Below are 14,844 nucleotides of genomic sequence, written 5' to 3'. Positions count from 1 at the left end.
GGGTGATTGCTCAGCAAAGTATGCTTGCCCACAAGATGTGGTGATGGCCAACAACCTGGATGGCTTCAAGAGGGGTTTGGAGAACTTCATGGAGGAGAGGTCTAGCAATGGCTACTAGTCAGAGGGCAATAGGCCACCTTCAGCCTCAAAGGCAGGATGCCTCTGAGTACCTGTTGCAGGGGAGTATCAGCAGGAGGGAGAGCACGCCCTCAACTCCTGCCTGTGGGCTCCCAAGATGCATCTGGTGGGCCACTGTGCGAAACAGGATGCTGGACTAGATGGGCCCTGGGCCTGATCCAGCAGGGCTGTTCTTATGCCCTTATGTTCACCGCCCTAAGATCTTGGGGAATCCCTGAATCACACGAGGGAAGCGTTCATCTGAATTGCCCTTCTAGGGTTGGGGCATCTTCCTGTGACATCAGGGCAGGCACATTCTTCACCTGTCCCCCACCTTATCATGTATGCCAGGTGCTGTTTGTCTGAACTGGTTCAATGATGAAAACAAAGAGAGCGGGAGAGAGTGAGTGAGCAAGTTGTGGGGGGATGCCACAGGCTCAGTGCACAGCCGCATCTGTGGGGTCAGCTAGTTAATCTATAAATGTTAATAAAAACTATCATTCTTTATCTCGTCCATTACACAGATCGTCTAATTTACATTATCTAATCTACATTACACAGACATCACCTGTGTCAGATGTGATTCCCCCGCCCCCAAACCATATGTTGTCAGGATTTAGCATATGCTAAAATACCACACAGTATTGATTCATAGCAGGGCACACCCTGTGCCTGTCCACCCTGGGGGCTGCAGAAGCTGGAGGCAGCCCTGCTTTGAGCACTAATGAAAGAGGCATACAAATAGTCAGCATTATTTTTTAGCATAGAACTTTGTCTGTGAATGCAGGCTGTGATTTAATTAATTAATTAATTAATTAATTAATTATATACCATTACGTATGATGTTGTTGTTTACATTTTATATCCCGCTCTTCCTCCAAGGAGGCCAGAGTGGTGCACTACATACTTACGTTTCTCCTCACAACAACCCTGTGAAGTAGGTTAGGCAGAGAGAGAAGTGACTGGCCCAGAGTGATACCCAGAAGTGATGCCCAGCAAGTATCATGGCTGGTCTCCCCGGTCCTGGTCCAGCACTCTAACCACTACACTACGCTGGCTCTCTCTCTATAACATGTTTATATAGTACCTATCTTCTTCACACACGATCTGGTGGTGGAGTCAAAGTATTAAGACTAAAAGGAGGGAGACAGGTTCAAATCCATGAAGTTTACAGGGCGACCTTAGGCCAGTCACTATCTCTTAATGTGGCCTACCTCACTGGGTGGTTGTGATGACAACAAGAGAGATAGGCACCCATCTGTACTCCCCTGGGGTCTTGGGAGGAAGTGAAAATATAGTTGATATAGATAATTTATGTGGAAATGCTTGGAAGGAAGTGCTTTTTACAGTGATTTTGTGAGTTCCTATGCTGTTGACAAGCTGTGTGGAATTCCTCAAAGGGCTCATAATCTGTGTCAGCAGTAGTTGTTTCACGTAACTGAATCATCACCACGCCTGTTTAATCCAACTAGGGTAGAAACGGGAGTAGAGTAAATGGGGGGATGGGGGGACCTGAGTTATGGTTGTAGATTGGTCCTCATCTCAGTTTCCTTCTGTGGCTGCACGTTTCCTCCTCTCTTGAGTTTGTATTTAGACGGCTGCCTCCCAGTTCCATCCTCCCCCTTTCGCTCTATGGGCACAAAGTGCATACAACCCTCAGAGCAAGGTTGGCAGGAAAACAAAACCTAAGTATGGAAACGAAAGCTAAGAGCAGGGTGTGGCCCGCAAAACTCTCATCTCTGGGAAAACCCTGACGCGGATTTCTTCTGCAACTAGCATTTGGAGAGAGAGCGTGAGAGAGTGTATGCATGCATGCCAATGTTCAAGCCAGTATAAATATTTAGAGGAGACTGAAGTGAAGATCACAAATATGCTAAGGAGGAGAGGGGAGAAGACACTGTGTGTAGACTGTGGAGGGAGGTCTGTGAGGTGGGGAAGGAAAGCGGTGTACCTAGAGGAACTCTGTGTGTGTGTGTGTGTGTGTGTGTGTGTGTATACCTATATAAATACATACCTATATACACACACAGAGGGACATGTATGGGTGGGGAAGGAAAGAAGTGTAGAGGGGCTGTGTGTGTCTGTGTAGAGGAAGATGTGTGGGGTGGGGTGAGGAAGGAAAGTAGTGTACCTGGAGGGACTGTGTGTGTGTAGAGGGAGATGTGTGGGATGGGGAAGGAAAGGTGTGTACCTAGAGGGACTGTGTCTGTACACACACACACAGACCATGTTCTTTCTTCTCTCTGGAAACTATTGCCCCAACTAAAAGCTAGTTAATAGTAGCTTTAAGGGGGCTTTCTCCCAAAGTATGTGTGCACAAAACTGCAGCCTAAAGTACTGTAAATGAAGCAGCTTTCAGTACCATTGGAGTTTCCAGATCATATGTCCAGAGGATCGCCCCTGCAAGTTCCTTTAATGGGCCAAGCACTTGGCTTGCTTGAACAGAAGCTATCACTCCTATAGATTCAGGAAAATTTTATGTGGAAAAAAATTCTCCTATATTCATGAAGTCTTCATTTGAGGAATTTAGAATTTAAATGTACCGTTATCTAAAACCATTTTGCTGTAGCGAGGTTGTGTATTGCATCCCTCTCGCTGCTGATATTTAGTTAGTTACAGGTACAGCAGAAGAGTTTGAGAAGCTGTGTTCTTTCCACTTCTGCATCTCCCTCTCTCACCTTCTATAATGAAGCTTTTCGCCAAAATCATGGAGGGACTTTCTAACTATTCCCAAGCCATCACCTTTACTATCTAAGCCATTTTGTGGATACGGGGCGATTCTGCCTCACTGCAGGGATTCCTGAAACCTTCAGATCCCATCCAGGATTCTATGCAATTAAATATGCTGGGTGGGGAACTAACCTCAAGGGTGTATTGCTCAAATTGTAGTACTATAGTAAACTAAGTCAGTGCACTGCTGCTCATGCATGATCAAGTCTTTTTCCAGCCAGTATTAATTGCTTTTAAACAAAAGTGCTGTATCTGTAATGGCACATAATAATGCGTATGTGCACACACTGCCTTGATACTGCTGCTGCCCAGAAGAAAACCCATTGTGCTCACTGATGAAAAAAATTGGAGGGAATGCTGGCTGGGGCCCCTTGATTAGGATGGCCTACCTCATGAGAGTGCAGTCCGACAGAGGACTGAAGCTTACTGAGCCTCTGGTCCTCCCCAGTGGACTGGTCCTCTCATGAGAGGGCTAACCCCTGGCCAGCAAGCCAGCACAGGGGCAAGAGTGTGCTTGGGTGTTCCTTGACTGCTTTGCTGGAGTCTGCCATCACAAGAGCATCCTTGTTCACAGTGGACCAGACCGCAGAATCCTTGGCCTTCCTTCATATAGATATTCCCTCCTAGGAAGCCATCATGAACCCTTCTCGGAGTGACAAAATTAGTGCTCCCCTTCAATCCCTGTTGCCATCAATGGTGCTTGTGCAAGACTGTTTTGGTGTGAGGCTCTCATGAGCAATAGGAGAAGGGCTTGAATGCCATTTTAAAAGGATTGAAATGCCCTTTCCTTGCTGAGGGTGGGCGGTCTGTTCTGAAAGGGCATGATCACGCTTGGCACACACCCTTGAAGATTGTAGCCAATGGCTGCCACCCTGCAGTCGTTCTGATGCCTTGCTCACAGTACAGAGCTTTCTGGGAGGTGGCCTCGGCAGATCAGGAAGAGGGAGGGGCTCCCCTACCCTGAAACTGGAGGTTACTGGGCTACAGTTGGATGAACGTCTGCAATGCGGTTCACAGTTACAAAAACCAGCCTCGGCTTTGTCTACTTGCGGCTTGCCGCTATTATAGTAGCAAAGCTGAGAGAACTAACACACCTGTTAGAGTTCTCCCTGTCATGCTGCAGCTAACTGAGGCAGGCGTTGAAATGGCAACCCTACTGGTGTGTGTTTGTGTGTGTGTGTGTGTGTGTGTGTGGTGGTGGTGGGGGGGAAACTTCTGGATTGAGAAAATGGGAAGGAGAGTCCAGTGTGTTACAGAGTCATGTGGTGGTGGTGAGAAGTAGGGTTGCCAACTGTCCTGCACTGTGTGGGATGTCCTGACTTTCAACCGGGAAATGCTTGTCCCATTCGGGATGCAATTTCTCCCCCTTTTTGACTGTGACATGTTTTTTTTAAAGAAACTTAAAAAAAAAAAAATTAAAGCTGCCACTGAGTGGCAGCAGAGTAGAACGGGCAGCGAAAGCTCTCCTGGTACCTCCCAAACTCTGGGAATGGCTGCTCTGGGGCAGGGCTGGCTAGGGCGTGCGCATGCGCATGAGCCTGAAATCAGACCCGTCTGCTTCATTTGGAGGACGGCAGGGCCCAGGAAGGGAGTCTTTTGCCAGCCCTCTCTCCAACTCCCTCCTCCAGGTCCTGCAATCAGTCAGTAGTCAGGGGCGCAGTGGTGAGTGGTTGAGAGATGGAGTGCTTTTCTTAATCCTTTTAGCTGCCTGTCAGCACTCCTACCCCAGCTCGTCCTGCCCCGGAGCAGCCATTCCCAGAGTTTGGGAGGCACCAGGAGAGCTCTCGCCGCCCGTCCTGTGGCTTTAAATGATTTTTTAAAGACAAGCCCCGCCCCTAGGTGGCCATGCCCCCCCCCATGAGTCCCTGTCCCGATTTCAGCCAATGTAATGTTGGCAACCCTAGAGAAGAGAGGTGAAACCAACATAGTTGGCCTCTGTGAGGAGATCCTGTGGAGGTTCTCTGCAACAAAGTCTTTCCTTTGCTGCTTTTCCTTTAGGAAGTGCTTTCATTTTATGGCAAGCAAGTGTTCATGGCACCCAAGAAAATATATTTGGGAGGGCAAATAAAGGGCAAAGCAGATTCCAAAGGGGTAACTTCTTGTTTTACATATTAAACTTTCCCAAACAGAATCTTCTGGATGTTTCACATTCATGTTCCAAACCTAAACATATTTATTCAGAACCAACCAAACTACAAAGATATAAGTAAGAATTCCATCCAAGAAAACATTTTAGGGTGGCAGGTTGAATTTGTTACTTGCACCATAGTTTAGTGCAAAGTGCGTGCACAAGGAGAGAAGAGCCACTTCTGTGGCTATTCTCCTCACTTACTTTGTGAGTGAGAAGAGGGAAGTTAACATTTCCACCTTCACTTTTGAAGAACCACGGTTTTCCTTTACTTTTGAAAAGGAAGCTGTTTTATTCAAGATCCTGCTTTGTGAACTAGGTGGTTAGAATAAACCAGTTTCCTGATTCTGCTGCAACAGAAAAAAGTTGTTTATTGTAATGTACATGAAGGAGAGGGCAGGCGTAGCATGCAAGCCCAAGGCTAGGCTCTTCTCATGCATTTAGTAATAAACCCTAGTTTAGTGTTACCTCTGTGGGCAAGCCTAGTCCCTTGGTGCTTCTAAAAATACAGAGCAGCATCCATACTGGTGCTGCCCTTGCATTAGAACATTGCCCACACACAACAATTCTTCCCAATCCCTCTGCTGCCCCTAGTGTACCATCCTGCCCATCTTGATTTAGGCCTCAAAGAGTAAATAAAAGTGTGGGTGCATGGAGGGCAATTTGTAAACAAGCACAATTGGTGACATTATACGACATCGTTACTGATCACATGGCTCATCTATTAAGGCATCAGCCTTAGGTTACAGTTTCTCAGCTTTGTGGAGGATGTGCCAAAATGAGATAGTCTTAACTCTGGTCTTCAACTGGCAGGTTCCCCCACCCCACTGAATAGTGGTATAATACTGAAACAACTCTTCATCTTAGCTTTACTGGTTCTACTGTGGCACAGTATAATTCACTGCTATTACTGGTGGCTGCTTGGGTGCTTTTTTTTTTTTAAGCAGGTACGTCACCTTGCTGGCAATGCCAGCCAGTTGGGGCTTGTATCATAACCATGATGCATTCTTGACGCCACATAGCCAATCAGATTTAGCCACTTGATGTCACAATGCCAATCCAGAGTGAGGGCAATATTTCCTGCATCTAGTATCCTGCATTCTGAATGGATGTCAGAAGCTTGATCACCAATTAAGTGGGTGAAGAGGTGGAGGAGAGTGCAGTTGTTAAATTGTGACCTGCTGCTGCACTTTGAACACTTTTGTCCCTTCAGGTTCCTTCTGTTGACAACAGGTGATGACAAGGTGATGACAAACTCTTCTCCCCTCATTTTGGCCCAGCCCTGCTTTCTCCACTAGCATGTTGGGAAGAAGTGTTCTATCCTAGTCGTGGCATGCTAGATTCCTATAGGCAAGGGGTTTAAAATATGTGGCAAACATGCAGTCCCCCCTCTCCTCACATACTGTTTGAAATGAAAGAACCCCACAAAAGTTGCACAGACAGTTTCCTGATTGTTTTGTTTTGTTTTGTCTCTTTCAGCTCCTAATCGTGGAACATTTCCTTCCCCACTTCTGCCCAGAAGACAGACTTTTCTACTGAGCTCGTGAAGACAGGACCATCAATATGGCATTCAGTATGTCACTCTTAAGTCTGGACGATAATGAGAGGTACCACATGATAACCAAAACGGACCTCATGTTCAGGAAGACCAAAGTGGAAAAAGAGAAAATGATGTCAGCAAGTCTAGCTGCCTGCTTCAGCCGTGCCATGGAGATGCTGAGAAGTGATCGTCGTGTTTTCTATGAATGCCAACTCATCCTCCAAGCTGAAGGTCAATCTGTGACAATACAACCCTATGAATTTGACCAAACATACATTATTTGGTATGACCAACACAAGAACGTTGTCCAAATTGACAAAGATGATGTCGAAAGGTGTAGATTTTGGTAGAACCTTTTTTCTACTAGCCAACTGTGAAGTCCAGTCTCACTATGCTACCACAATAATCATATATGTATGCATCAAAATAAATAGGCATCAGAGATGTGAAAGGGCTGTTCATCACCTGAACCCCCAGCAACATTGCCCATAGGAATTGGTGAAAAAGATGGGATATCTAAGAGTATGAGGCGGTTCCCACGATCAGTGGGAGCCGCCTGGGGTGGGTTAGTGGGGAGAGCGGGCTTAGCCTGCTCTCCCTGCAGACAACCTAGCAGGCAGCCCACACAACTGCCGGCTCCGTTATGGAGCCAGTGGGTGCTGGGGGGAATGGGGGGCAATCGGCCCCTGGAAGCTCCAGCATACCCTGCGCGAGTGTGCAGAGCATGCTGGAGAGACCCCCGAGCCAGGAGGTGGCTTTTCGCCTCCGCTCCGGAGGTCTCCTCATGAGTTGCTGTGGTACAGAGCCACACCATGGCAACTCGTGATCAGAAAAAACGGCTTTGTGGAGCGCTCACTCCACAAACCCGGTTTTAGCACCGGGCTACTTAAGCGGGTGACCCGCTTAGGAACCACTGGGCTTGCAGCTGAACCTGGTGGTTCTCACGATGGGAGAAAATTGGGCTAACCTCCACTAGCCTGATTTTCTCTAATCGTGTGAATAGCCTCTATGTCTTCTTCACTATGAGCCCCATTGCCTATTGAGATCATCCAGAGAGGTTCATCTACAGTTGCCACCAGTTCGTCTCTATTGCCACCCCAAGACCCTGGGATGCACTCCCTGCTGAAATAGGAGCATCCCCATCTCTGACAACTTTTCAAAAGTCTTTAAAGACAGATTCATTCATGCAAACCTTTAACTAGACTTGTAGTTTTAAATTGTTTTAAGGTTTTAATTCCTGTTTTAATTTGTTTTATGTTGATGTAAGCAGCCCAGAGATGGGAGTTTGGGGTGGTGTAGTCACCTTAAGTGGCGCAGCAGGGGAAAACTTGACTAACAAGCAGAAGGTTGCTGGTTTGAATCCCCACTGGTACTATATCGGGCAGCAGTGATATAGGAAGATGCTGAAAGGCATCTTCTCATACTGCGCAGGAGGAGGCAATGGTAAACCCCTCCCATATTCTACCAAAGAAAACTACAGGGCTCTGTGGGCGCCAGGAGTTGAAATCGACTTGACAGCACAGTTTCTGTTACCTTACAAATATAATTAATAAAATAAATATATCATCATCTGGAAAGACTCAAAAGTCTGCTGCCCAGGGAATGCTTATTCACCAGGAGAAAAGCTTCCTTTTTGCATTGCTAAATTGGAAATCTTTGACCAACCTTGCATTAAGCTTTGTTGGAGCATGAGTCTTTTGATGATGTCAATGGCTTTCAGCCTGGTATAGAGAGAAGCTTTGCAGCAGATACCCAAGTTAAGTGGATGGCAGAGAAAGGCATTGCTATTTTTACTTAGTTTAAAGCATTGCTGTTTTCATTGTTTTGTAATCTTCTCCCAGCTTAACATCATTGCAAATGTATATCATTTACAGCTATACATTTGTACGCTATCTATTATGGGGAGTAGAGCTTTTGAATTCCTTAGACTAGCCTCATGTTATTTCAGTCAACCTCCGTTTGGCTGAATATTATGTTTGGACTCAGGTCTTGAATGAAAGGCATATCCTCAACTATATTTAAGCAGGCCCTATAGAAACACAATTTATATCGATATAAGAGCTATATATTCATAAAGTTGGTAAAGTTGTGCCATCAAGTCAGTGTTGACTCCCGGCAGCCACAGAGCCATGTGGCTTTCATTGGTAGAATACAGGAGGGATTTACCATTGCCATCTCCCACGCAGTCTGAGATGATGCCTTTCAGCATCTTCCAATATTGCTGCTGCCTGATATAGGTGTTTCCCATAGTCTGGGAAACATACCAACAGGGATTCGAACCATCAACCTCTTGCTCCCTAGGCAAGTTACTTCCCTGCTGTGCCATTAGGTGGCTTATACATTCACAGCCCACCTTTATTTCATCATGGATCCATGTAGTCAGTCTCCTGTCCAAAAATGGGCTAGACTCAAACTTGCTTAACTCCACCAAGTGGCTGCATCATGTGCCCTCAGAGAATGCCCTTATTCTATAGGAGTGAACCTATGCAGTGCTGCCAGCACTTGTTATCTTGTTTAAACCATACTGTCTTGACTGCACATGAACATGAGTAACATGCCAGGGATTCTTAGCCTGGGCAGTTTCTGAGTTTAAAGAAGATGCTGAGCACACGCAATTCCATACTGGCCACCTTCTTGCTGAACTGGGGACATGTAAATCTGTTCTAAGAGAGACTAGTTATAGCAAAATGAAGGCACTAGTGAGCTAGAACAAGGGAAAGTGAGGCAGGAGCTTGGGTTCTTTTTAGAGGGGGGGGGTCCACGATGGGTCCTGCTGAATCAGACCAGGTCCATCATGTCATAAGAATGTAAGAGGAGCCCTAGTGGATCAGTCAAGTCCATTCCCATTTCTCACCATGACCAACCAGATGTCCCCTGGCAGCTCAGAAACCTGCCTCTGACATGCGGATGGTAGTAATAATCATGACTAGTAGCCACTGATAATGTCCAGCAATGGCCTGATATTGCTTCTGGGAAGCTTGCAAGCAGGGGCGTAATTACCATTAGGCAAGGGGAAGCAGTCATCTTGGGGCCCCACTGCCTTGAGGGGCCCCCCAGAGGCACGTCACGTGACTCCCCACCCGCCCATGTTGCACCCCTTATGAATTATGTGAGTCTCTTGGTGATCGGCAGGAGCAGAGAGTAAAAAAACTAGATTCAATGTGAACTAGATATTCACCGTATTCATAATGGGGATGTGAGTGTGAGTGCACGATATATTGTGAAGTGTGTTTGTGTGTATATATCAGCGAGGGGCCCATTTTAAAATCTTGTCTCTGGGCCCACTCCAACCTTGCTACGCCCCTGCTTGCAAACAAAGCATGAAGGCAACCAAGACTTCACACATGCATAGGAACATTTAAATCTTGGGGACAGAGCTTGAACTTTCTTGGGAACCTGGAGAAGGGCAAGGCCTCTCCCTGACCTTTTGCTGAACCTCAGAAAAACACAAACACATAAACCTTCCTTTCATGTATCTCCAGGCTCAGGGTGTCAGGATCCAGCCCCTGGCTGCTCTGCTCAGGACAGGAGATTCAGCCATGTTGGGCCTTATAGGAGTCCCCTCTGAGTACCAGTTGCAGGGGAGTAACAGCAGGAGCGAGGGCATGCCCTCGACTCCTGCCTGTAGGCTTCCAGAGGCATCTGGTGGGCCACTGTGTGAAACAGGATGCTGGACTAGATGGGCCTTGGGCCTGATCCAGCAGGGCTGTTCTTATGGCGTACCTCTGAAGCTCAGTGTCATTAAAATGAAGTCGAACTCTCCTTCAGAACAGGACCAAGGATTGACTGGCTACCAAGACCAGGTAGTTTAGTTGGAAAAGACCATTTATCAGTTGAGAAATGCATGAATAACATGGTGGGTGCATTGATGTGCAGCTTGAGAGGTGAGGTAGTGTTGTTTCTGTTTGGTGTTTTCTTAAGAAGTTGATGAGCAGTTGCATATCAGTGTGCTACACTGGGGGGTTCTAATGATCACAATGTCCATGTCCGTATGTGTGTGTGTGCATGTTCCTCTAATAACTTTTTTGTTTATAGTTTGATCAAACCAAATTTACAGGAGGAGAACTGGTCGTGTGGTAGCGAGCATGAACTGTCCCATTTGCTAAACAGGGTCTGCCCTGGTTTGCATTTGAATGGGAGACTACCTGTGTGCACTGTAAGACATTCCCCATAAGGGGTGGGGCCACTCTGGGAAGAGCACCTGCATGCTTGCATGCAGAAGGTTCTAAGTTCCCTCCCTGGCATCTCCAAGATAGGGCTGAGAGAGACTCCTGCCTGCAAAATATTATAAATGTTTGAATTGTTTGAACATATTATAAATATGAGCTCTTTTCTCCATAGCTTTTATTGGCTAACAAAATGTACTATAAACATAATACAGAGGTGTTGGACTAGGACTGGGAAGACCCGAGTTCAAATCCCCATTCAACCATGAAACTCACTGGGTGACTCTGGGCCAGTCATGTATCTCTCAGCCTAACCTACCTCACAAGGTTGTTGTGAGGATAAAAATAAACATGTACACTGCTCTGAGCTCTTTGGAGGAAAACCAGGACATAAATGGAATAAATAAATAAATAAATAAATAAGAAAAAGTGTCCATTTAAAAGGCTTGCATCAAAAGGATAACTTGCCATCACAGAAGGATTACAAATAAATACATGAGTTAAAACAGATCTTCATTGAGAATAATGAATAACAATCAATAAAAAATCAAGGCTTGAAAAACTCTCTCCCCCACCCCCTTGATCTGAAAAGATACTTGAAACAATATTTTGGCCCCAAAAGGCTAACTAGCCTACATATAACCAGTAATTCTTTAGTTCTTCCTGGCATCTTAAAAAGCATTCTCAAAAAGAAGAAGAATTCAAAGGTGTTATTTCTATAGTCATAAAAGCAGTAGCAGCTGGTGCGGGCACTGTGGCGGGGGGGGGGGGCAGCAAGAGGCACCTTTAAGCATAAATTAGTAAGTGCTTATGTTGGAGGGTGTCATTTACCCTTGATGGGTTTAGTGATTAATTAGAGCACTAAAGAAACTACCCACCCCAGTTAAAGAGTAGAATGCAGAGTTTAGTTGCAGCTATTTAGAGAAGACACATTGAGATTCTTGTAGAATTACAATACTAAGTAGATTTAGTAGTGGAGTACACTTTGGATAGGAAAGACCTAATCCTATAGGCTACATAATGAATAAGTAGGGAGAGAGAGAGAGATGTTTACATTTGCTGTCTAAGAGGAAAGGAAGGGATTCTGATTCTCACAGGAAGTGCCCGAGGTGTCCTATCAGGGGTCATAGAGTAGATACAAAGTAGAGACAGGTAAGGAGACCCTACCTCTGCTCCCAATGCCCCCTAGTGGTCATTAGGCTAGTTGGTGCAAAAGGTCGATGCACTGGAACTCCATCTCCAACAGCTTACCTCTGCTCTAGCTGCACCTGCAAGCTACTCCAAGCAGCAGTGCACCCCCCAGCACTCCCTGCTGTGAGAGATTGGCTCCACCACTCACCTGGCTTCTGTGGAGCCAATCCCCCGCCGGCAGCCAGGGGAATGGCAGAGCCGGTCCCCCACCGCAGGTCGTGCTGGGAGGCACACTGCTGCTCAGAGCAGCTTGCAGGTGCGGCCAGAGCAGAGGTAAGCACCTACTAATTTATGCTTAAAGGTGCCTCTCACCGCCCAGCAGTGCCCACACCAGCCACTACTGCATAAAAGACTGACTCCATCTTGGAACAGGTGATTAGTTCCACTCTGCTCCTTGCAGCGTTAGAAGCCTCGCAGCAGGGGGGGTCTAGGCGCCCAAATTGCCTAGGTGTGCCGCTGCTTAAACTGCTGATCTATCTTACTTTCACATCACAGAAACTCCTGGAAAGCTTTTCACAAGCCCTTTCACTCTCACCTCCTCCAGAATGGAGGGGCTGCGTTCACATATTGGCTAGATTTACTCCAAAGTCTCTGCGAGTTATCGGGGAGCACTTCACACACAATTTGGGTTTTTCACAGCGCATTAGAGTGTAGCCCAATTTATATCCAGGGTAAAAAAAATCCACTATTTGCAGTGGTTTTTTGGGACAACTTTGAGTTCGCATAAAGCCTCCCTGTCAACCTGCGGTAAAACCTGCTGTGCATAAAAATCCCTGGGGGACTTTGGTTTCCGTTGTGGCTACTGCAGCTCCAGTTATATTCTTTTCTTTTTTTTTTCCATTTAACTTTTTATTGATTTTTAACAATGATAACATCCTTTTTTTTTCATTTAATTTTTTATTGATTTTTAATAATGATAACATCCATAACAGCTCCAGTTATATTCTGGACATTACTGACTACAGTGAAAATTAGGTTAGCTTGAAGTGACCGTATTGCTTTATTGTGATGAGAGTTCATACATTAAGCTCATCAATCACAACTACACAGTTTAGCAGCCTTCATTTTCAATTTATTGATTAAAATAAAACAATTTAAAAATAACAAGAAAGTATTTCTCAATAGAGGCAATCTGCCTAGCTATGTAGTGAAGATAGCTACATAGCTACAGTAGAGGACATTCTTTTATTGCTAACATAATTACATCAGAAAACACAAATCAGGAGATGTACATGAACGTGTGCAGCAATTCATAAAATACTATGCAAGAACAAATTACAGTTTACCACACCCCATCTTAACCCCAGCCACCAAATGCCAACCCAGAGTCTGGCCATATTTGCCCCTTGTAGCAAAACACACACAAAGGGGTACAGTTTAGCTCAGAAGTGAACTAGTCTCTTGTGGGATGTTTGTATAATCAAAAGCCTCCTTCGCCTGATATATGCTGCATCTGACAAAGACAGCTCTTGTCTGCAAAAAATGCATGGCACAATAAACTAGTTACCATATAAGGCTCAATGAAATTCATTGAAAGGCTCCATGGACAACTCACGGTTGGGAAAGGAAGGCACCTCAGGCAACAGAATGGTGGAGGGGATAGGCTGCCTATTTGCTTTCTCCATCAGTGCAGGGTGGCCAGCCACAAACTTACCTGGCAGGGAGACATGCCAGATGCAGCCACCACCAACCTCATCCAACCCCTCCCTCCCACTCATCTTGCTTTGCTTTTTCAAGAGGTAGAGGCTGACACTGAGTAGCAGGCCGCATCTTGGAATCCTCGCCCTCTGCCTGGAAAAGGCAGTGTCGAATGAAGAGTAAAGCAGCAGCAGTGGCAGCTGCTTCCACCACGACTGCCAAATAACAGGACACAGGGGAGATCAGGGGGGCGAAAGGGAAGATTGATTAAGAAAAGAAAAAGAAAGGGAAGATTGGGTGGAGTCAGGGGGGAGACTGGGGGGAGTTGGGGGAAAGTGGTGGTAGGGGGAATCGGGCAGGGCTGGAGGCTTTGTACACAGTGTGCTCTGTGTGCCATGTGGGTGGAGAGAGGCTATGAGATTGGGGGAAGTTGGAGGGGGTTGGGGAAAAGATTAGGTGGTGAAAATGGGTATGTGGATTACCCCACGTACTGTGTTAAGAGGTATCAGGGTGCTGGTGGTGAAGAGGTTAAGGTGTTCGAGACTAGTGGTGTGCATGGTCTGGCATAAGCATGGTCCGGCACTTGTGGGGGTGTCTCTTTAAGGGGGGGTGGTAGTACCGCGGTGGAGACGAGCACGCGCGCCGCGAAGGGGGCATGCACTCCGCCAGCTCTTCTTCATTTAAGGCATTGACGGACAACAATGAGGGCAGGGGTGGCAGGGAGGAACTCTGCCCCTCCAAGAAGATTCTTAAAAGCACCAGCGCTGGAGGGGGAAGAGCGGCGGTGGGGGGGAAGTAGCACTTAGCAATAGCAATAGCACTTACATTTCTATACCGCTCTATAGCCGGAGCTCTCTAAGCGGTTTACAATGATTTAGCATATTGCCCCCCAACATTCTGGGTACTCATTTTACCGACCTCGGAAGGATGGAAGGCTGAGTCAACCTTGAGTCCCTGGTCAGGATCGAACTTGTAACCGTCTGGTTACAGGGCGGCAGTTTTACCACTGCACCACCAAGTACTACCACCACTCGCCTTAAAGAGACACCCCCCCGCCCTTCTGAACCGCCGGACTGCTGGAATTCCGGACCGGTCCAGCAGCTTTCCCAATGGCCCCGAACTGAACCATGCACACCACTATTAGAGACTGGCTGCTGGAAGCCCTGCTTCAGTTGTGCAGCCTGGCCGTCTGCTGTTAGGTGAGATCTGTAATGTATCTTCCCACTGAGGCAGGACACATCAATGCCATTCTCCCCATTCCCAGAGACAAGCTCCATCTCTCCTCCTTCGACCTCAATCACCATGCGGGCGTTCTGCTGCACCTCCTTTGGCTC

This window comes from Hemicordylus capensis, chromosome 2 (genome assembly GCF_027244095.1).
Source record: "Hemicordylus capensis ecotype Gifberg chromosome 2, rHemCap1.1.pri, whole genome shotgun sequence".
Lineage (NCBI taxonomy): Eukaryota > Metazoa > Chordata > Lepidosauria > Squamata > Cordylidae > Hemicordylus > Hemicordylus capensis.
Note: the sequence above shows the minus strand (reverse complement) of the source record.